The sequence below is a fragment of the Caretta caretta genome, chromosome 3 (assembly GCF_965140235.1).
Source record: "Caretta caretta isolate rCarCar2 chromosome 3, rCarCar1.hap1, whole genome shotgun sequence".
NCBI classification, from domain to species: domain Eukaryota; kingdom Metazoa; phylum Chordata; order Testudines; family Cheloniidae; genus Caretta; species Caretta caretta.
Window position 1 is genome coordinate 147,696,498 of NC_134208.1, and position 23,619 is coordinate 147,720,116.

The following is a 23,619-nucleotide window of genomic DNA, read 5'->3' on the forward strand; positions in this document are numbered from 1 at the left end:
ATCTGTCCGTATCCAGCTAGTAAGAAATGTTCAATTAATTGTTAATTCTTTACCCTTGTGTGATGATGCTTTTTATTTTATTTTAAACTAAGCATCAATATAAAAAAGCCAAAAGTGATTTTGTTCATGTCACACACATTCTCAAAATGACACTGTGGAGGGAAAAATCTAGTAATGTGTATTGCTATCATTCTTCTAATAAATCTTAAAAGAAAATACTAAACATTATAACAAAAGTTGAAGAATTTAGTCAATAGTTAAAATTTTATTTATAATTTTACGGTACTTTTGGTATAACAGTGCTTTTTCCCCCCACACTCATTATACATTGGTATAAATCTTAACATACAATGGTGCTTTTAAAATAAAAACCCTACTTGACTTTTTGTTTTCTGGTCTTACCTATACAGAGGTGTATCATCACAAATCTATAGAAAGCATGGGATTGAAATAAATAAAATATATATGTAATCTACATTCTTCATGAAGACTTCTATGGTGCGATTGTCCTCTGGATTTTAATTTGTTTACACTGATTGTTTCCTGAATGTTCATTGGTAATAAAACAATACTATCTGTATTTCCAGTGTTCGAGCTTCATCCTTCATGAATGAGAAGTTTAATATTGTCAGTCTGCATTTACATAATTTAGTTCTCCTAACTGGGCTTACTGATGCATTTCACAGTCATTGATGCAGTACCCTTAGCCAGATACTTTGCTCTGGAATGTGTTTGATAATCTTTTGAGGCAGTGTTTCCTATTGCTTTGCATTTAGAAATCATTCTTGTCATCTCAGGTCTTCACACTGTATACTGTACAATTGATGCTGGAAAATGTCATCAAAGTGTAGTGTAGACATACACAAAAACAATCACAAAGAGATTGAGCACTGTTCCAATTATCCCCAACATGGCTAAAATAGATTCTTCTTTTTCTTCATTCTCCTCTTGCTTTTTTACATCTTCTAGTGTTGTGATGGCAGAGGTCCCCATTTTTTCTGCAGTTATCTTCACTGGTATTCTGACAGCTAGCTAGAAAAAGAAAAAATGATAAATCTAGCCCTTTTTGATCAAATAGTTTTGACATTTTCAAAAAAAATTGTGCACTACAGCTGTATACTAAAGATCTTTTGTTTTCTTAATGCTCTGTTATGTCTGGCTCATTTTTTGTTTTCTTTGTGTGGCTATATTCTTATTTTAAGTAGTATTTGTTTTGTAGCTGTGGAATTAGGCATGATGTAAAATGGCTCGGGTTTGTTGTTGCATGCCAATTTAATGTTTTGTCATAAAAGCTGTTTTTAATTTGGCCTTAGCCTATTTATCTTATTCCTTGTGAAATAAAAATTGAACACAAGCAAGTAATGGTCATATAATTGAAAATGACTGAAATAGCATTTGTGATTTCTTAGCTATTGTTGAACATTGAATGTCACGGTACAATAACAACTGAAGATACACTTATTTGTTTAGTGATTTGTAGTGTAGAAATGTCATAATATAATTCTGCAGCCTTTATAGCTATGCGTACAAATAGCAGTTACAGGTAAGGCATTTTTTAATCTACCAGCTTTTGGCCATTTGTGCAGCAGTAAATATTGAACAAAAAATGCAGATTCAGTTTTCAAAGATGATATTCTTACTATACTATGCCCAGAGATCATACTTTTGATAATGTTGTAAAATATTAAGAATTTGAGGATTTCTTACATATGATAACGTACAATCTTTCCATTTTTTGTTGTAAAATATAAGGCACCGGTAACCCCCGCTGTGTTGTTCTGTTTATGTTCTTAATGTATGTGCAAACAAGTACCTTCTTCAAGCATTTTTCTAAAAGATTACTTTCCTTTTTGGATTAAGTACTGGATGCTGTTTATCTGCTATGTTTTAGCATTCTTGATGAAGAATTTCTGCTCTTACTAAAATGTGGATTTAATCTTTCTAGTAGTCCAAATGACCCTTATTTACTTACTTAAGATTCAGAATAACATTTTAGAGTATAATTACATTTACCTCTGAAGATGTTTTTATTCATTAAAGATAAACACATTGCTGCTGAGAATCAAATTAAATTAAGTCATCAACCCATAACATAACATTGCTTAGATAACAGTAAAAAAGAAAATGTTCCTTACCCTACATTGCATCAGGAATAAAATGTCATCAGACATGCTTTTTAGTCCTCGATTCAGTGACAAACCAACCTTTTATCTTCATGGAGGGCTGCTCTTTTCATTTAAAGAGAGAGAGAGAGAGATCCTATATGAACATGAACAATTTTTTGATAAAGAAGTTAAAGCTGTGGAAGTGATGGTATTACAAGATCTTCCAAAAATACTGACTGGCTTTATCTTTCTGTAATCCATTGAAGCTAAACATAGTTTAAAACAAACAAACAAACAACCCTTTCAATATTGACACAAACTGTACATTATTATCTTAATTAAATTTGAGCTTTTCCTTAGATGATATATATTTTATTCACAAGCAAGTAATACATGCCATTTGGGTTTAATTAAAAAAAAAATTAGATAAGCTCCTGCTTTTGTTTAGGTATATGTAGTTTTCTTGACTTTCACTTCAAAAATGAGCCTTTAATCTGCTCTGCTTCTCACCAGCCCTCTGAAGACGCTTTTTCACGTTGACACGCAAGAACTCCAAATTCAGTAAACTGTATATTCAATTACACTGTGTAATTTTAGTCCAGACTTCGAAAAAGGATGAAAAATATCTGTTTTATTGGCAGTAGTGTTCGGACTGTCATAGACCTGCACTCAAAGCCTCTGAAAATAATTCCAAGATATTCTTCAAAGCATTGCATAACTTAGCAGCCAGTCAGCTCTGAGAAGTGGATAGACAGTGGCTTTGGTTGCATACTGTAGTGAGCTGTGACATTGATTAAACATGCACTTGGCACTTGCTGAATAAAGAAGGAACTACAAACCACCCTTGCAGACAGTGCGTTGCATAACAATGTGATGGCTCTGCTGTTTCATTGTCAGGCCAGGCACATTTTACTCCTGTAACAGTGAAATTGTGCTGCTGTACAGAGGGGAAAAGAGTTAGCTGTACTTCAGGGTTTTCTGATGAAGTGCTTCATGACACAGTTGCATTAAGGCATTCGAGCTGAAACAGTGTTTCTGCCTTTTGTGTTTTGATGCTTGCTTTGACAGGCTATAGTTTCAAACAGTAATTACTACTTTTAATGCTCTCCCCTTTTTATTCCCCACCCAAAGAATTCAGGTCACAATGTGTATGTCATCAAGACTGTTTAGTGGAAAAATGTTCCTGTTCAGCTTTTTATGGGAAGCAATAATTAGAATCCCGGTGTATGAATTAGACATGTATTAGTAAGACTGGCACTTTCCAGCTTGGAAAAGATATAATGAGGGTGGGATGTGATAGAGGTCTTTAAAATCATGACTGGTGTGGAGAAAGTAAATAAGGAATTGTTATTTAAGAACTAGGGATCACCAAATGAAATTAGTAGGCAGCAGGTTTGAAACAAACAAAAGGAAGTATTTATTCACACAATGCACAGTCAACCTGTGGAACTCTTTGGCAGAGGGTGTTGTGAAGGCCAAGACTATAACACGGTTCAAAAAAGAAAGGTCCATCAATGGCTATTAGCCATGATGGGCAGGGTTGGTGTCCCTACCCTTTGTTTGCCAGAAGCTGGGAATGGGCAAAAGGGATGGATCACTTGATTACCTGCTCTGTTCATTCCCTCTGAAACATCTGGCATTGGCCACTGTTGGAAGACAGAATACTGGATTAGACGGACCTCTGGTCTGACCCAGTATGGCTGTTCTTATGTGACTTTTGCTTGCTCCATTTTAGGAGCACTTTGAAGTCTTATTGCCACAAATTCAGAAAAAAACCTCAATAATTTTTTGCTTTTTTTTGCAAGAGGCCACTGTTCAGAAATATTTGATTATTCACTTACATGTCATGTGGAGGAGATTATCCAAGTAAGTGTGTTTTGGCTTGTATGATGTTGTTTATCTATTTCCGTGACTGGATACAAATTTATCTTTACTGTGAATATCATTTGTTTGAAGGTTTCTCCCAAAACAAATTCTTTAAAATGGTTCATTTTCACAAAGCTTGATTTGTGGACTAAAATATATAGATAAAATCAGAAGGCTTATGCAGCATACAAAGAAAATAATTCTAATTTAAGGGTAAATATCATAATACTGTGGGAATAATGTGACTAGAAATCTCAGTATACTTGAGTTTCCCTGATCTAAAGCAACATGTTGTAGAAATTCCTGAAAAAGCATTTATCCTTCTCCAGTTTTCATTTGCATTCCTTGCATTTGCATGGTAATTTTTATTTTACTCTTGACTTTTTTAAATCAATTTTTTATTTAAAACACATGTTGCTGGTAGTTTACTTTCTTTCCATTTTGTAATCTTAAAATGCTAACATGTTTACTTGTTTCTTTAATTTCTCATTGTGTCAGATTTTACATAGAGATTTTTTTCTTAGAAATTTCACACTATAATTCCTCATCAAGGCTGGAAAAAAAAGTAAGTCTAGGGCCTCACTGGTAGTCTTTCTGTGAGAAAACACAAACTCAGATACAAAATTGATAAGCAAATAGCCAGGATAAATTTGTAGCCAACACCAGGTTCCAGTATTGAATTTCCACAGGTCAGAAACATGCTTTAACCAGACTTCAGCAGGATTTGCAGTTTGATGTCAGTGGGACTTGCGCTCCTAAATCATGTAGGTGATTCTGAAAATCCCAACCTAAGGCTCCTACAGCCATATTTAAATGTCTAACTTTAGGCTTCTAACCTTGAAAATTTTGGCATGTGTGCACATGCACACACACACACATTCTGTCTCACACATACTCTCAGCCACACTTGTGCTTCAGTTGAAAACACTACCTGTGCCAACTGGAGGGCTTCTCCCATCAGCCTAGATGCTCCATCTCCCCATCAACCTAGCACTGTCTGCACCGGGGTTAGGTCAGTGTAACTGCATCGCTCGGGGTGTGGATTTTTCACACCCCAGAGTGACATAGTTATACCAGCCTATTTTCCTAGTGTAGAAGATGCCAAAGACTGTATGCCATTTAGGCAAGTATTTAATAAAAAACAAAATTTTATCCCCTAATTCAGCAAACATGTGGGTGCATATGTTTAAGCCTGAGGAGTCCCAGTGAAGTCAGTGTACAGTGTATCTATGCAAAATTACAAATTGCTTAAGTGTTTGTAGGATCAGGGCCTTAATTTTCAATCTTTTGTTCTTTGCCTATAGCAATTTTGGAACATTAAAACAGGAGACATCCCTCTTGCCTCCCCTTCCCCCCATATGAGTGTTTAACAAAACAAAAACCCCCACGGTATTTATAACTTAGCTGATTATAAACCTTAATCTGAAGTTTCATTAAAACAGTTTCAAACAATTTTACAAAATGCCCAGTGAATTAAACGCTCCCCCCTTTTTTAGGTTACTGACCAGTTATAATGTACTTTGTGGAGTTCATTACTAGTCCCCAGTCTTTGTGTATGGTATGGTATGGATTTGTTAAAATCACAAACCTCTGAAATTAATTCTTCTAGTAAGTCCAAATGTTCTAATAAGATTTTCATTTATTTTGATATATAATAAGCGCATATCCAGTAGTTCTTGAAATTTTTACATTAAAGAACTATCAACAAATGTGATTAAAAAGACAATAAACTGAATGAAGAGGTGTCAGCTTGCTGACTTAAGGTTTAAACTTTGCATTTGTGACTTGAGTGCTTGACTTCTCAATCCTAAAGTTTTGTTAATGCATGTTAAGTTTATCCTGATGATGCCTCACCATTGCTGTCCTTGACTGAAGACTGCTGATTCCTAAGTATCCAAGAAAATGCTTGATATTTATTTGGAAATGTGTGTATCAAAAAGTCAGAAATTAGAATTCCCACACATGATGATACACCACCAAACCACCATTCATAGTGGTTAAATGAATCCCCATTAAGCAGTGTACATGTTAATGCTGTTCTTTTTTTAAGAAGTAGTCACCTATCCTTCACTATAATTGTGCCAAAATAATGTTCTTGGGAGGCATCCCAATAAAAGAGAAATCCCAGTTCAAGATGTTGTAATTAATACAGGATTTTTCATTCTTAACTATTTTACAAATTATACATATAACACAGAACTGGAGATACTTCCACTGTGGAGTACAGCTGTCAGAAGACACACAGGATGCTGTACGAAAATGTGTGCTTGAGACACATTGTACCTTGACACCAGGACAAGACTTTATTCTAGAAAAATGCAGTGTAGGCTCGTTAGCATCCAGTGGAGATTGGCTGACTTAAATCAGTGGCTTAAATAATTGGGTTTACATTTGTACTTTTTAGTTATTTGCCTAAAAAGAAGCTGATTGGTTGGTAACCATTAAAATGTTGCTATGCCCTAAATGTAGCCTTTATACTAAACTTGATACTTTTTTTCCTAACCAGGAAGATACACTATATCTATATATATTCATTGAAGCAATTATATAGCGAACATACATTTACTCAGATTTTTAATTTTTACATTTGTTTATACGTTAGAAAATGATGAATGATACATTTCTGATTTACTAGAGAATACATTTTTAGTGATGATTTGTATCACTCTTTGGATGGAAACTGGAATTCAAGTAAATGCACAAACAGCATTTTAAAATTGTTTATATTAGTTAAACCTACTTTACATATGCAAGATACAAAACATGTTTTGATAAACTTGTTTCCTTATGTATTTAAAACTCTTTTTTTAAGCAAAAGCAATACTTGTGAATTGAATGTGTTGTTTCTGGTGGTCCTATCCTTCAGATCTAGTAAATTTCATCCTCTCTCACCTAGTTTTTATGTATAGATTGGAAGAAGAAAACAAACTGCTGCTTTCTTATTTCCCAATATGTTTAATTTTGAATGAACTAGTCATTTAACTGAACTAACTGAATAAAACGAAGTAAAGAAAAATATTCTCCCTGCACCTGCAGAAGAGGCTGCTGCTATCTAAAGCTAGTTTAGTATTTCAACAAGCTCTGCTTCCAGATGCTTGCCAGTGACTTCCACTAGTTCAGTGTTTTGACTAACTGCATAGTACTTACGGTATTTACTTTCAGGATAAAGGGCTAAAACATCACTACCGAAACATGAGCATGTGACTCCAGAAGAAGCAAGTATTTCACACCTGATGGTTAGGCCTCTAAGCTCTCTCTTTTAGTATAGGCCAGACGTTCCTTTGCTGCTATGTAATAACTTTCTCTTTTTCACTTGTTTCTTTATCCTCAAAGTGCTTCTGACAGATTAGGACCCTTTTTTCCAGTTTCTTTCCTCTTGTATGTCCTGAGACTCTCCATCCATCATGAAGCCCTTTGAAACATTAGAGCTAGGATAGAAGGGAAGTACGTTGATTAACCTGTGCAATGCTGCTTTCTGATCATACAAGCTACATCCAAGCTACTATAATACTTCATTTTCAAAGGCCTGTATAAACATTTGTCCTTACTTGGTAGAAGTTGATTTTTTTGCTTTTCAATGGTGGAGGGGAGTGAAATTGTTTTAATATGCAGATCTTATTTAGAGTTAAGGAAGGATTTAAAAAAAAGTCACGGTGCTGATTTAACATAGTCCATATAAAAGATTCAAGGTCAGCAGCAGAACTTTATGCAATACTGCCAAGTATAAACCATGACAGACAAGTAAATCCATCAGCTACTGAGCAAATAACCAGCTAATTAGGATGTATCAACAGAGAGCAGCAAATGACTAGCACAGTGGTTCTCAATTTTTTTTTCATGGACCACTTGAAAATTGCTGAGGGTCTTGGCAGACCACTTAATGATCTTTCCAAATGTTATTTATACCATTGCTAACTATTGTAAAGCACTTCAGATAAAAGTGGTATATAAAAAAAACTTAATAATAATTAACCTTTTTTTGTTCTACAAATAAAAGCACACAACTCATATTTTAATATCAGTAGTCTCTCCCCCACCGGGCTGGGAAGGAGGGGGGATGTCTCTCTCTCCCCTGCCACAGCAGCCCCTGAGCTGGGGCTGGGAAGGAGCGGGGTTCTCTCCCCGGCAGCCACAGCCCTGGAGCTGGAGAAAGTCGCCTCTTTGTCTGGCTGCTGCAGCCCTGCCTGTCCCAAATTTCCCCTACCCCCTCTTCTCACCCCACTACCCCCTCACCTATCTATTATTTCCCCCATCTCACCTCACTGCCCCCTATCACCTATTCCCCCAAGGCCACCACCTCACCTTACATGTGCATCTTCGGGGTCCAGGCACCTAATTAGTGGAGCCACACCTGCATGGCTCCACTAATTAGGTGGGTGGCCCTTTATTCTCCTGTGTGCGGCTGCCCAGGCTCTTACCTTAGAAGGAACTATCCGCGGACCACCTGAATGGAGCTTGCGGACCACTAGTGGTCCGCGGACCACAGTTTTTGAGAGCCTCTGGACTAGCAGAATAATTCCTTAGTATGTTTGTTACCCAAGCTCTCTCAGCAGTTCTTTTACCTTTTACCATTTGTGCTGAAACTGAGACTGTGTCTTTGTGAATTCTGAAATGTGACTGGAAAGAGGAGCAACGTAAATTTAGTTTGGATTTACACGTTTACATTTGCTGGCATTTAGAACAAGAGAAAAAATGTTATGAAATTGTATATGTAATAATGACAGTGAATTTAGGAATGTTTTGTAGGGAACAAGAATAAAAATCAGTATTTTAAGTGCACAGGTTATGCAGTTGTACACATTTTATGATGCAGGTATCCAAAATGTTGTAATTCGTCTGTTCTTTCCATATAAACAAAGTTAAAAGCCTCTAAGTAAAACGTTGACAGTTCAACAGGGGTTGATCCCAAGAGCCTTGCAAATCTTGTTGATTATAGATCAACATTAGTAGTGTATTGGGAGTGGACCTGAGGCAATACTACCCTCCAACGACCTCTCTTCCTTCCCCTTAGACCACAGAGTGCTGAAATACTCTTTTCTGTGACCTGTTGGGATATGCTTCTTATCTCCGGTTGCCTGCCACGTTAAATCTTTCACTTGTCCTTCACACCTGTTTTGACGACTCTAGCACATCCAGGCAGTGGAGAGCTGGAGCCGGTTGTTAAATTTAGAAGCCTGAGGGACAACCAGTTCTACAAGGGCTTCTAAATTTAACAACCAGCCAAAAGTGGCGCCTTAGGCACCACCTCCATGGGTGCTCTGGGGCTGGAGCACCCATGGGGAAAATTTGGTGGGTGCAGAGCACCCACGGGCAGGTCCTTACCCGGCCCCAGCTCACCTCACCTCTGCTCTGCCTCCGCCTCCTCCCCTGAACACGCCGCCCCACTCTGCTTCTCCCCACACACACACACCCAGCTTCCCATAAATCAGCTGTTCGCGTGGGAACCCTGGGAGGGCTGAGAAGCAGGCAGCGGCTTCGTGCTCAGGCCTGCGGAGGCAGAGCAGAGGTGAGCTGGGGCGGGGGGGCTCGAGGAGGGCTGCCCACGCTGCAGCAGGTAACCCAGGGGAGGGGGGCGCAGGGGAACGGCTCCCTGCCCCAGCTCACCTGGGCCTGAGTGCGAAGGTGCCGCTTACTTCTCAGCCCTCCCCGGATTCCTGCATGAACAGCTGATCCACGGGAAGCCGGGGGTGGGGGGTGGAGAAGCAGAGCAGGGCAGCACGTTCAGGGGAGGAGGCGGAGTGGAGGTGAGCTGGAGCCAGGCGCAGGGTGGGAAGCTGCCGGTGGGTGCTCTGCACCCACCAAATTTTCCCCGTGGGTGCTCCAGCTCCAGAGCACCCAGGGAGTCAGTGCCTAAGGCGCCACTTTTGATGTGATCGGTGGAGGGAGCAGCCGCTCCCCCTGCTCCCCCCCCCCCCAGCTATGCTACCCCGCCTCTAGGAGCCAGAGGGATCTCCTGGATGTTTCCTGGGAACCGCCCCAGGTAAGCACCGCTGGGACTCACCACCTCGCCCCCCAGCAGGTCCCTCTGGCTCTTAGGGGCGGGGTGCAGTGGGCATCCACTGTGGTGGCCCACAAGACCCTCCTGTCCGGTTCTGGGGGCAGTCAGGGGACAGGGGAGGGGGGTGAATGGAGCAGAGGTCCAGGGGTGGGTGGTGTCAAGGAACGCGGGGGGTTAGATGGGGCAGGAGTCGCGGGGGGCGGGAGTGGGCCACGACCCCCTTGTGGGGTGAGGAGGGAACAGGTTATTAAGGTTTTGGCAGCTCATCACTGCATCCAGGCTCTCCTCAGCCACAGTTGCCTCCAGCAAGAATCACTCTGTGTAACTGTCATAAATATAAAGGGAAGGGTAACTGCCTTTCTGTATACAGTGCTATAAAATCCCTCCTGGCCAGAGGCAACATCCTGTTACCTGTAAAGGGTTAAGAAGCTCAGCTAACCTGGCTGGCACCTGACCCAAAGGACCAATACGGGGACAAGATACTTTCAAATCTTGGGCGGGGGAAAGGCTTTTGTTTGTGTTCTTTGTTTATGTGGTTGTTCTCTCTTGGGACTGAGAGAGGCCAGACAGAAATCCATCTTCTCCAACCCATCCTAATCTAAGTCTCCAATATTGCAACCAGTATAGGTAAGCCAGGCAAGGCGGATTAGTTTATCTTTCGTTTTATGTGAATTTTCCCCGTGTTAAGAGGGAGGTTTATTCCTGTTTTCTGTAACTTTAAGGTTTTGCCCAGAGGGGGATCCTCTGTGTTTTGAATCTGAATACCCTATAAAGTATTTTCCATCCCGATTTTACAGAGATGACTTTTACCTTTCTTTTTTAAATAAACCCCTTCTTTTAAGAACCTGACTGATTTTTCTATTGTTCCAAGATCCAGGGGTTTGGGTCTTTGATGATTTTGTAACAAATTGGTTAGGATATTATTTTCAAGCCTCCCCAGGAAAGGGGGTGTGTAGAGCTTGGGGGGATATTTTGGGGGAAGACGTCTCCAAGTGGTCTCTTTCCCGGTTCTTTGTTTAAAACGCTTGGTGGTGGCAGCATGCTGTTCAAGGACAAGGCAAAGTTTGTACCTTGGGGAAGTTTTTAACCTAAGCTAGTAAGAATAAGCTTAGGGGGTCTTTCATGCAGGTCCCCACATCTGTACCCTAAAGTTCAGAGTGGGGAAGGAACCCTGACAGCAACCAAAATACCTTCTGATCCTTGGCTATGTGACTCTAATCTTGTCTTCCTTGCCAAACTTGTTTTCATTGATAAACCACAACCTTTATCAGCCAGTGTACAAGTGGAAGATCAATCCTCTATTCCTGCTAAGACTCTAAAAAGGCACTTGCCAAAATTATACCAAGTTTTTCCCCACAGAAATGTTCACCTTTAGCTTATCTTAAATCCTCATGTATCAGGTGTGCATCTGCTCAAAGAAAAGAGCAGTAAAGGGGGACAAGAATATGTATTATTTTCCCCTTTAAATAAAAAAAAATTCCTCATAAATATAAAAATTACAGGAATTGGCAAACACATTATGTGGCATGAGTGACATATTTATATTTTCTTGAAAAAATACTGATTTATATTCTATTCTATCAAGTTCTTACCTTCACCATCCTATCTGAGCACATTCCAGAAATAAATTAAGTGATATGAGTGTTATCTGTTGTGAACAGTGTCTTCTCTATTCCTCTTCCATCCAAGGGGTGGAGCGGAACTGACTATGAATTTGTGTGTGTGTGTGTGTAATGAGGCGTGGTGTACTTTTTATTTCATGACTGTTCGTTTAATGAGTGAATTTCAGTCTTGAACAAGCCCTGAGAAAGTTTTCCTCTGCACTGGCAAGCTTTATCTTTGCAGCAGACAATTATATTGTTCCAAAAGAGCCAAGTTCACTACAGCAGTCTTAATCTTACAATTCAGTTTCATCTTAAATACTCCATGCCCAGAGCATTAAGAGCCCTCAAAGTGAGGACTGAGGGTATGTCTACATCGCAGTTAACAACCAATGGCTGTCCATGCCAGCTGATTTGGGTGCATGGGGCTTGGGCTACCCCAGCCTCACTTACTACTGTGTTCTCTAGGTAGCCTAGTTGGTCTACCTGCATTTTTGGCTCCCTTACCCCACCCTGCTTGGTTTTATAGAACAGTGAAGAAAACATGCACAATAATTCAGTTTATTGCCCCTTGTGGGGAAAAGTGCAGAGTAAGAGGCAGTTGCAGGCAGATCAGGTCAGGGAAAAGAAACATATGTTGGGCAGATGGCTGCAGTAAAACAACAAATTCTGTAGCAAAAACTATTAATTGTGTGATACTTTAGAAAAATGTCAAATTCCATGGCGGCACAATCACTGTGTTCACAGGGCTCCTAGTGAGACGACTGAGGCAGTTCACTCCTCTCAGACCCATTGTTTCTTTGTAGACATTTGCGGCCATCAGTTTACACTCAGATAACATTTTCATTGTCTTTACAAGCATAAAAACTAGAAATTTAAATTTGTTTCCTAAACAAAAGCCAAGATTACTCTGGAATGCAATTCTGTGGCAAGGCATGACTTTTTGCAGAAGTTCCATGACCACGGGATACACCAGGTCTGGAATATAGTGGTAGTGGTACTATTATCACTCACTAATAGTTTGTGGTTTTTTATTTTTATTGGCTTGTGCTTCCAGTTCTCCTACTCTTGTTGTTTCCTCCCTGTATAATTTGACTTTCCCATCCCATAAAGAACTCATGTTTTTCCTGACACATTGTTCTGATTTAAGGTTTTATGACTAAAACATTGAAATGATCATTTCAATCATTGATGTACAGTTTGAGTTATGTTATTGAGAAACAAAAAAACTTTGCTAAAGCGTTAATGTTGTGTGTATGTTTTACTGCAGTCCAGGGAACTCCCCAAAAGTATGCTGATTTTACAAAAATTCTGACACATTTTTAAAAACATTGTCTGGAAATGAAGAATAGCAGACGCATGCTGCCATATAATCTTGTTAATTCACTACCACGCTGCTCAGCTAGTCTTACCTATGCATCCTTGTTTTTTGCTATAATTGAAATGTGCTTTTGGATGTATAACATTGCAATTATATATTTAAACTTTGGTTTTTTTCCAGACTTCCCTGAAAAATCCTGCCATAGGCTGTGGTGTGACATGGGATTGGTTTTACTTTCGGGAAAGTTAGGCAGGTGTTGGAAATTGGGATTTATTATAAGATATTAACTTTAATCTAAGATACTGATAATGTTGAGATATTGTCCATTACTGAAATTTAAAATGCTCACAATAAGAGCCTCAGGTTTATACACTAAAATTGCGTGACTGTCCCTTGTTATTGGAAGATGAGTTCTCTGGTAGTTTTCTAAGCCCAAGCCTTGTGTCCCTGAAAGCACGAGTTCCTACCCATAGCACATAATAGAAAATTAATGTTGCAAGTGTACTGTAGTCTACATTTTTCATATACCACAACTTAAGATGTTCAGAGCCTTTCAGACATCAAATACAAAAGCTGATTATCTATTTTTCATAAATGTCCTTGTTTTCATTTAAGCGTCTACTCTAACAGTTTAAAATCCTAATATACCACTGCAGGTAGCTTTTGGTGCCTTTTTAGTAATCCAACTCCATATAGATTTAACCTGAAAAAAACCTATATTTTTGTAAATGTATTTTCTAAAACCTAAGGAGGGTAATAGCAGCAGCATCTTGTCAAGTAATCTTGGAGCCATTTGAGAGCCATTTATTCTAATTATGAGCACAGTCTTTTCTGATGCATTTTATTTTGATATTCAAAACGCTACTGCGATAGCACTCATGTTCATCCTTATAAGGAAAAACTGAAAAATCAGGCTAACTATAAAACTATGGTATGCTAGCATTATAGTTCACTTTTGCTTAAGGCTAGGTGATTTTCCTACAGGCTTTTGAATGTAAAGTGTTCTTTGGATGAACATTGGCCACAAAACTTAACAGAATTTAGAGTGTTAATTAGACATATTATAAAGGAGGCTTGCTTCAGGTTGTTTCTGAAATAGAAAATCAAAAATCTGTAGAGCATGAAGTATTTGGAACTGACACTATAGCCTGCAGCATGGACTGTATTCATAGATCATATGTTTGGAAAGGTGCAGTCAAGAAGCTGGTCTGGGGAAAGCCTACAGCTCTAAATTATTTAGAAACAGTGGGAACAAAAGCTCAGCCCTTTAGGAAACTCTCCTAAGCCATTAAATGTTTGGCAGTGTCTATGGCAACAAGAACGAGTTTAAAGATTTTAATTAGAAACAGATAAAACTGTGTAATATTTTGTTCTGTTTTTCTCCTTGTAACAGTGCTGTGCTTAGCTGTTCTAAAACTCTTCCGAGTGCTAATGAGATTCTTGAAATTGTTCTGAACTTGAATACCCTTAGGGTTTCAGGCTTGTGAACAGTATTATGCCATGGCATCAGAATTAGAAGCCCTCAATAATTACTATATTATACTCCTTTTACTTACTCCTTTTCTTTTTGCGAATACAGACTAACACGGCTGTTACTCTGAAACCTGTCAATAATTAGTAAGGTTATTACATATTCTATAGATACCACAAATACTATAAAAATTGATTTTGAGAGAGCTTTGAAGATCTGTTTTACAATGATCTGGTGTTAAAACCACTAGGAAGTGTGTTCATATTGCAGTAGTGAGATGGTAAACATTGAATTTGAACTGTTTAATAAGCAAAAGGACAGTGAGGATATATTACATTTTAATGCTTCAAGTTTTACTGTCTCATTGATGAAACCTGCACAGTGCCCTTTTCCCCCGAAATGAATACGTTTGTATTAACAAAAATTAATATCCTTATATCTTTAAACTAATTCTTGACATACAGTTGTTGAGGTGGAATTGTTGCAGGAAATCTTGAGGAAGTGTGTGTGGTTGGATTGGTTTTTCTAATGTCAGCTGAAGATTGTTTTATGGTAGCCTCAAAAGGTCCCAGTCAGGATGGAGGGCAGTTGTACTAGCTGTTATACATACACAAACAAAAACATAGTCCTTCCCAGAATTTAAGACAAGATGTAAAAAAAAAAAAAAAAAAGTGAACAACTTAGTGAAATTAATAAGCGGTGGGTGCACAACTGGTTGAAAGACTGTACTCAAAGGGCTTGGCTACACTTGCGAGTTAGAGTGCATTAAAGCAGCCCCGGGCGCCTTAGCTCACTACCTGTCCACACTGGCAAGGCATGTAGAGCGCTCTGACTCCATGGCTAGAGCGCTCCTGGTACTCCACCTCGGCGAGAAGATTAACGTTCGTTGCGCCTCGGCTGAAACGCCTGGGCATCAGTGTGAACAAGGTGTTGCATTACAGCGCTCTGATCAGCCTCCGGAAACGTCCCATAATCCCCTTAAGTGAAGTGGCCGCTCTTCTCATTGTTTTGAACTCGCTGTAGGAAAGCGGATATGCCCTTTGAAATCTCCATTTCTGACAGCCGGCTGCTTATCTGCTCCGAGACAAAGCAACCATTATTGTGGAATGTTGTGTGTGTGTGTGTGAGAGAGAGAGAGAGGCAGTGGGGAGGTAAATGAATGATATGCACTCACCTGGAATACTGTTTAGTTCTGGTTACCCAATCTAAAGGTAAAACTCCACCCCTCAAAAAACTAAGTGGTTCAGAGATAGTCAATGAGAATGAGTTAGGGGCATGGGAAAAATCTCCTATCAAAACACTGGAGCTGCTTACTTGAAAATTGACGAATAAGAGGCGATGTGATAAAAAATGTACAGTCTGGTTAATGGTGTACAGACGGTAGACTGTGAACTTCTGTTCACCCTTTGTTATACAGAAGCAAGGAGAATTAAAATTGAGATGTGGCAAATTTAAAACTTATAAAAAAGGAAATGTTTTTTCACATGATGCACAATTAGCCTGTGAAATTCATTGCCACAAGATATCATTGGAGTCAAGAGATTAGCAGGATACAGAAAAAGATTGGACACTTATGGATAAGAAGAAAATCCAGAGTCGATATAAAAGATTTTTTTAAATAAAGTTTCAGAAGTTCTATAAATGTCATGAGTTAGTACATAAACCAGTTTGTTAATTTTTGGGGAGTTGTGGGCCATTTACTTCATAAATCCCTTCTGCAGGATTTCTTGAATCTTCCTCTGAAGTAGCTGCTGTTAGCACTGCCATGGACAAGATACTGGACTAGTTGGAGGTGTGGGTCTGATTTAGTATGGCAGTTCTCCCTGGATCAGTACAGCTGCCTCCATACTAGTGTGTTACACTGATTTAACTATGTCATGTTAAAAAATCTAGTTAAATTGGTACAAAAATGGTATGTAGATAAACTTTTTGTGAAGAAGCATAGTGAATATTGCAAGGGCTCTGCAAGAAACTTTTGGTTTACTCACTGCATATGTCATAATGTAAAAGCTGCATGGCTTCTAAAGCTTGCAGGATAGAGGCTTCCTTCTGTGGACCTCAAGATTTGCAAGATAGAGCTTTCCTTGGGGTCTTGCAACATAGTTTCAGATTTAATATTCCATCCTTTCTCTTGACAGTTTCTTCTTAACTTGTTTTTAGGCGTGAATATTTTGGAATTGGTGTTACTGCAGCATATTTTTTGTTTCTGTCTTTTAAATTATGTTTGCATGTGCTCTCTTTGTGCAGTATTTTTAAAATACATTGCCACTGAAAAGTAAAATATAAGTCCTGTATTCTCATCCTTATCCAATTAAGCTGCATTCAGAATGTTAAATGTTTTGGAAAAATAATTTAGTGCTGCTCAGTATTATCTATTTAGTGGGCCATTAGGCCTGTCTGTTCTTGGTTTGAGTATCTTAGAATATTAAAGGAAATCAAAAGAATCATTAGATTATTGAGCTTTGTGATATTATTCCTTTATATCATTTAAAGTGATGTTTTTATTCTAAGAAACTGCTTGCCATTAATATATTTTTCACAGGTCTTTGAATTTAGGTTACTATCATATATGCGTTGTTTTGGATCTACTTAAAAACTACTATGTTGGTAATGCAAATTAGGTATGTTGCAAGACCATAAATAAGTTCTAAATTATTCAGACTATCCTTTTTTTTTAAATCAACTCTTGGTATCCAGGGACTGTTAACCAGGATCCAAATTTTTAAAAGTGACTTGTGATTTTGGGTGCATTAATTTTTGATTGTTCTGCTTTAGACCACTTTAAAAGGGCCTAATTTTCAGCATGGATGCTTAGTGCTTTCTGAAAATCAAGTCTTGGTATCAAAATGGGCCCCCAGAATTGGAGAGAGACACAATCACTAGTCAGTTCTGAAACTTGTGGTCTATGAAGAGTTCTCCTATCAGAATTTGTTTTAATTGCTAATATTGCAGCAATGGAATAAAAACACTTTAAGCTTTAAACTCTTTAAGCTTTTATCCTGAATCAACACTATTCAAAGTTCACATTGTACAGATGTGAAAAAAGACTTTGAGACATTATGCCACTGCAGTTATGATAACTGTTTCCAAGAATTATATTTATCTACCAGCTATGCCTTTCATTTTCAGCAGATGTGATGTCAGTTGTTTGTTATATATTATTAAAGATTATATGTTTTTTCCCTTTTTAAAATGAGACACACTTTAGAGAGAGCCAAATGTCAGTAAAAGCAATAATCATGCTGTTTGTATAAATAAATAACACACATTGCATGAAGGCTTGGACTCATTGCAGTAGTGTTAAAACAGCTGGAGACAGCTCACTGGTGCAGACATTTAATTTCAGGTTTTGACTATCTGGTTAATAACCAACAATTCTGAATAATGAATAATGTTAGTATCATTCCCTATTAAGCTAGATACTTTCAATATGCCATTTTCTTAAAAGGAATGCTTTGTTTGTTTATTTGCATGTGTGTACACGCACCTATCCATGTGCTTGAGGTGCCGTTGATATACCTTAAAATATTCACCTAGGAAAGAGTGCTCCAACATAATTAAGAGGCAGTATTATCACTCAAGTTGTAGTACTCATTTGTATGAAATATGTAAACATATTTGTTTCTGTTTGGCCCTTTGTAGAGAAACTTACCTTTCATCATAATAGACGACTTTTTAGGTGGGTTTCAAAATTAAGTCTCAGAACATGCATCTAACTGTGAACTTGTGCTGGTTTTACCGCCTCCTGTGGTGAAACAAGGAGAAGTTTGGAAGTTCAGGGTGTGTTCTCCAGTAACACAATTGATGACTCATACCACTTATCACAGCATTAGGCAATGATTACCTCAATTTTTTAATCCACGGTCCTGTAGTCATTTCTCTGAACACTGCTGTGTGCATCAAGACTGCCAGCTTTTTCTGAGTGTTGCCCTTTAATGTATGCATTTTAAACACTTGAGAAACTCAAAAGATGATCCAGTAATAGTTCAACATCAAATATATATTTTGTTGTCCCTTTGTACTTAAAAATGATGGCAAAATAAGGGTCCCTAAATAGAGAATAGTCATATGTCCAACTGTATATATTTTTAATGGGAATCTGTTGTCATGTATGTATGTGTATATTTATGGTGTAAATAAAGGAAAGGTGTAGAAAATGTTTTCTGGTAACTTTATCCCTGTACCCCATTCTTCCATATTATTAAATTTTAAAAACATACTATATATGGAAATCCACAGAATTTCATACTTGGAAGTCATGCAGTAGCTACAGAATTTGTGAAAAAGCGAAAGTCTGTGGGTCACATTTTACCTCATAGCCTGTCAAACTTGCATTTTAAGAGCAACTCCTGGCTCTCCCTAAGTCAATGGCAAAACTCGCATTGACTTTAATAGGGTGAGGATTTCATCATAAGTGTTCATTGAGCTAACATTGAAAGTAAACCACTTTTGACAATGGGAAAACATATTTTGCTATTAAAATCCAAAGGCTACATGGATGTAGCTGATTTTTAACAATTATTTAGGGCCCTGTTCTACAAAGCACTTGATCGCATGCTTAAGGTTAAGCATGCTTTGCTGAACTTTAAACTAAATTTGTGTTGCTGGATATAGGCCTTAATGCATAATGTGATTGTTTTCATTTGTGACGCAAGATGCTTATAGGTAGGTAAAATAACCTAAGGCTTTCTAATAGTTACTTCCTACTGGATGGATGTAATTGGATTATTTGTATTCATTAATGTGAATACGGTATGTCATACCCTTGAAGTCCACGGGGTAGAGGTGGGGGAGAAAATTTGAAGTATGTTTCCTGGGGCCAAATAGAGATGTTCTGTAATGGTTATGGATGGAGCTATACTAACAGAATGAGAGAGGTTTGGCTAATTTTCTATCCTATATAGCAGCTGACCTAGGTATAAAGCCAGTGCAGATACTTGAACTAATTTTTCTGAGAGATGTAACATTGAACCTGAGCTTTTGGCATAAAACTATTTATTTTTAACTAGCTCACTTGATAAGTTGATACTTGTACAGGTCATAACCCTGAATATACAAGAAAAAAAACTCTGTATGAAAACAAGACAAACACTCTAATCAACAAAACCAGTTGGGATACTTACTCCAGAGTAGCTTCCTGCTCTAAAGAAAAATATGGCAACATATGAGGTAAAAGAAATCAGTTGTCATACCCTACACGATCTTCCATGGTCCCAATTAAGTCTAGATTATTAAAATATTAAGATTAATATAAATCTTAATGAACCTAATTTGGTATAGCGCTTACTTCATAGAAGAAACCACAACGCAACATAACAATCATGTAAGTCTTTTTGAAATGGAAAGTACTATCCTGTGAAAGATGGTATGGCACAATGATCTACACAGAGCAATCACCCAGAAGTTAAACGTCCTATCAGTGACAGCCATGCAGCAGAGAAGAAAACAAGCAGGCATTCAAAGGACTTAGTGATTATTATAGTTTCTTTTGGCTTTTTGAAAATTTAAAGTCAGTATTAGAAAATATAGTATAGTCTGGAAACAAAGTAATTTGGTTATGTGAGAGATCATGTGAAATTGGTTCCCTCCATATAAATAAAAGGAAACTGCTAGCTAGGCATTGTATGAGGAGTCCTTGGTTTTGGAACTCCCTCTTTCAGTCCAAGAGCGCTTGGATTTTTTAATCATCCAAGTGTTTCTCTTTTTTCTCAGCAGCCTGGGATGCCTCACAATGGTTTGCTGCTGTAGCTCCCAACCTGGGCTCCTTACAAATAGCCAGACAGCATGCAGGTTACACGCTTGAGTGTCTTTGTATAGCCACAGCCCTGGTCCAGCCACTCTGACCCCCACCAGCCTTGGTTACTTCCAGCAGTTTTGATTACTACTTGCAGAGTAACCCCAATACACTCCAGTCCCAGATTTCCCCCCAAAAACATGTATTCTGTGCTGTCCAGCCCTTTCCTGAACAGTCTAGGTGTATTAGTCCATTTCCTCTCTAAGGGGATTGACATACAATGGACTGCCTTAAATGAAGTTACCCAAATAATTCACAATAGTGGATTTCTTTTAATTAAAGAATATAACGAGTTTATTTAACTACGAGGAGATAGGTTTAAATGAGTACAGATATAAGGCATTGAAGTCAGAAATTGTCTCAAGAAAAATAAAGACAAAACATGTTCTAAACTTTACATACTAGACTTGGTTTAAGGTGAAATTCTTACCACATGCTCCCAGCAACAGAGCTGACCAAATTTCAGGTCAGGATCTACTCCCAAAGTCCATAGGCTGTTTCTTTCGTCGTCTTGTGGAAGAGATAAATGGCTAAGGAAAAAGAACGTGGGTTGCTTTTGCCCCTCACTTTTATAGTTCAGTCACTTCTTGAACTGCAGTTTCTTTCTCTCACAAGTCTTGGGAGACAGGCCAGTCCTTGCCTATAGACAGCCCCGCAACCTGAAGCAAATACTCACCAACAACCACATACCACACAACAGAACCATTAACCCAGGAACTTATCCTTGCAACAAAGCCCGTTGCCAATTGTGCCCACATATCTATTCAGGGGACACCATCACAGGGCCTAATAACATCAGCCACACTATCAGAGGCTCGTTCACCTGCACATCCACCAATGTGATATATGCCATCATGTGCCAGCAATGCCCCTCTGCCATGTACATTGGTCAAACTGGACAGTCTCTACGTAAAAGAATAAATGGACACAAATCAGATGTCAAGAATTATAACATTCATAAACCAGTCGGAGAACACTTCAATCTCTCTGGTCACGCAATCACAGACATGAAGGTCGCTATCTTAAAACAAAAAAACTTCAAATCCAGACTCCAGCGAGAAACTGCTGAATTGGAATTCATTTGCAAATTGGATACTATTAATTTAGGCTTAAATAGAGACTGGGAGTGGCTAAGTCATTATGCAAGGTAGCCTGTTTCCTCTTGTTTTTTCCTACCCCCCCCCCCCCAGATGTTCTGGTTTAACTTGGATTTAAACTTGGAGAGTGGTCAGTTTGGATGAGCTATTACCAGCAGGAGAGTGAGTTTGTGTGTGTATGGGGCTGGGGGGGATGTGAGAAAACATGGATTTGTGCAGGAAATAGCCTGACTTGATTATCATGCACATTGTGTAAAGAGTTGTCACTTTGGATGGGCTATCACCAGCAGGAGAGTGAATCTGTGTGGGGGGTGGAGGGTGAGAAAACCTGGATTTGTGCTGGAAATGGCCCACCTGATGATCACTTTAGATAAGCTATTACCAGCAGGACAGTGGGGTGGGAGGAGGTATTGTTTCATATTCTCTGTGTATATATAAAGTCTGCTGCAGTTTCCACGGTATGCATCCGATGAAGTGAGCTGTAGCTCACGAAAGCTCATGCTCAAATAAATTGGTTAGTCTCTAAGGTGCCACAAGTACTCCTTTAGTTTCTTGAGCCTTACCCCAAGAAGTAAGGGGTGGAGACATAGAATCATAGGAGTGGAAGGGACCTTGAGGGGTCATCTAGTCCAGTACCTAAGTATTATTTGGACCATCGTGGCAGGACTAAGTATTATTTGGACCATCCCTGAATGGTGTTTGTCTAACCTGCTCTTTAGAATCTTCAATGATGGAGATTCAGCAGCCTCCCAAGGCAGTTTATTTCAGTGCTTAACCACCCTGACAGGAAGTTTTTCCTAATGTCCAACCCAACCCCCCCCTTGCTGCAATTTAAACCCATTTTTTCTTGTCCTAATCCTCAGTGGTTAAAAAGAACAATTCTTCTCCCTCCTCCTTATAACAACCTTTTATGTGCTTGAAAACTGTCCCCTCTGTCTTTTCTTTTCCAGACTAAACAAACCCAGTTTTTTCAATCTTCCCTCATAGATCATGTTTTCTAGACCTTTAATCATTTTTGTTGCTCTTCTCTGTACTTTCTCCAGTTTGTCCACATCTTGGGTGAAATGTGGCGACCAGAACTGGACACAATACTCCAGTTGAGACCTAATCAGCATGGTGTCTTCATTACAACACTCCTGCTTATACATCCCAGAATGATGATGGCTTTTTTTTTTTTTTTTTTTTTTTTGCAACAGTGTTAAACTGTTGACTTATAGTTAGCTTGTGGTCCACTATGACCCCCAGATCCCTTTCCGCAATACTCCTTCCTAGGCAGTCATTTCCCATTTTGTATGTGTGCAACTGATTTGTTCCTTCCTAAATGGAGTACTTTGCATTTGTCCATATTGAATTTCATCCTATTTACTTCAGACCATTTCTCCAGTTTGTACAGATCATTTTGAATTTTAATCCTGTCCTCCAAAGCACTTGCAACCCCTCCCAGCTTGGTATTGTTCACAAACCTTATAAGTGTACTCTCTATGCCATTATCTAAATCATTAATGAAGATATTGAACGGAACCGGACCCGGAACCGATCCCTGCAGGACCCCACTCGTTATGCCCTTCCAGCATGACTGTGAACCACTGATAACTACTCTCTGGGAACAGTTTTCCAACCAGTTTTGCACCCACCTTATAGTAGCTCCATCTAGGTTGTATTTTCCTAGCTTTTTTATGAGAAGGTCATGCGAGACTGTAACTGACTGTTACTTACCAAGTTACTATTTTCTAGATGTTTGCAAATTGATTGCTTAATTATTTGCTCCATTATCTTTCCGAGTACAGAAGTTGAGCTGACTGGTCTGTAATTTCCCCAGTTGTCCTTATTTCCCTTTGTATAGACTGGCACTATATTTGCCCTTTTCCAATCTTCTGGAATCTCTCCCGTCTTCCATGACTTTTTAAAGATTGCTAATGGCTCAGATATTGGCTCAGTCAGCTCCTTGAGTACTCTAGAATGCATTTCATCAGGCCCTGGTGACTTGAAGACATCTAACTTGTCTGAGTAATTTTTAACTTGTTAATATTCGTATTTTAGCCTCTGATCTTACCTCATTTTCACTGGCATTCACTATGTTAGACGTCCAATCACCACCAATCTTCTTGGTGACAACCGAAACAAAGAAGCACCTCTGCCATTTCCACATTTTTTGTTATTTCTCTCCCACCCCACATTGTGTGACAGTCCTACCCTGTCCTTGGTCTTCCTCTTGCTTCTAATGTATTTGTAGAATGTTTTCTTGTTACTCTTTGTCTCTAACTAGTTTGATCTTGTTTTGTGCCTTGGCCTTCCTAATTTTATCCCTACATACTTGTGTTATTTGTTCATCCTTTGTAATTTGACCTAGTTTCCACTTTTTGTAG

At 38.7% G+C, this 23,619-nt stretch overlaps 1 protein-coding gene and 1 long non-coding RNA gene across 3 annotated transcripts in view; one reads left to right on the forward strand and one right to left on the reverse strand.

The window, feature by feature from the left end:
- BIRC6 (baculoviral IAP repeat containing 6) overlaps positions 1-23,619 on the forward strand; it is a 319,798-nt gene that overhangs the window by 236,970 nt on the left and 59,209 nt on the right.
- On the reverse strand, positions 246-3,056 carry LOC125633805 (uncharacterized). 2 transcript variants are annotated; one of them, XR_007355713.2, is made up of 3 exons: positions 2,616-2,997; positions 2,136-2,228; positions 246-1,032 (listed from the first exon to the last, which is right to left on the reverse strand). It is a non-coding gene; the product is annotated as an uncharacterized LOC125633805 (long non-coding RNA). The 2 variants fall into 2 exon arrangements; XR_007355712.2 differs by having other exon boundaries at positions 2,136-3,056.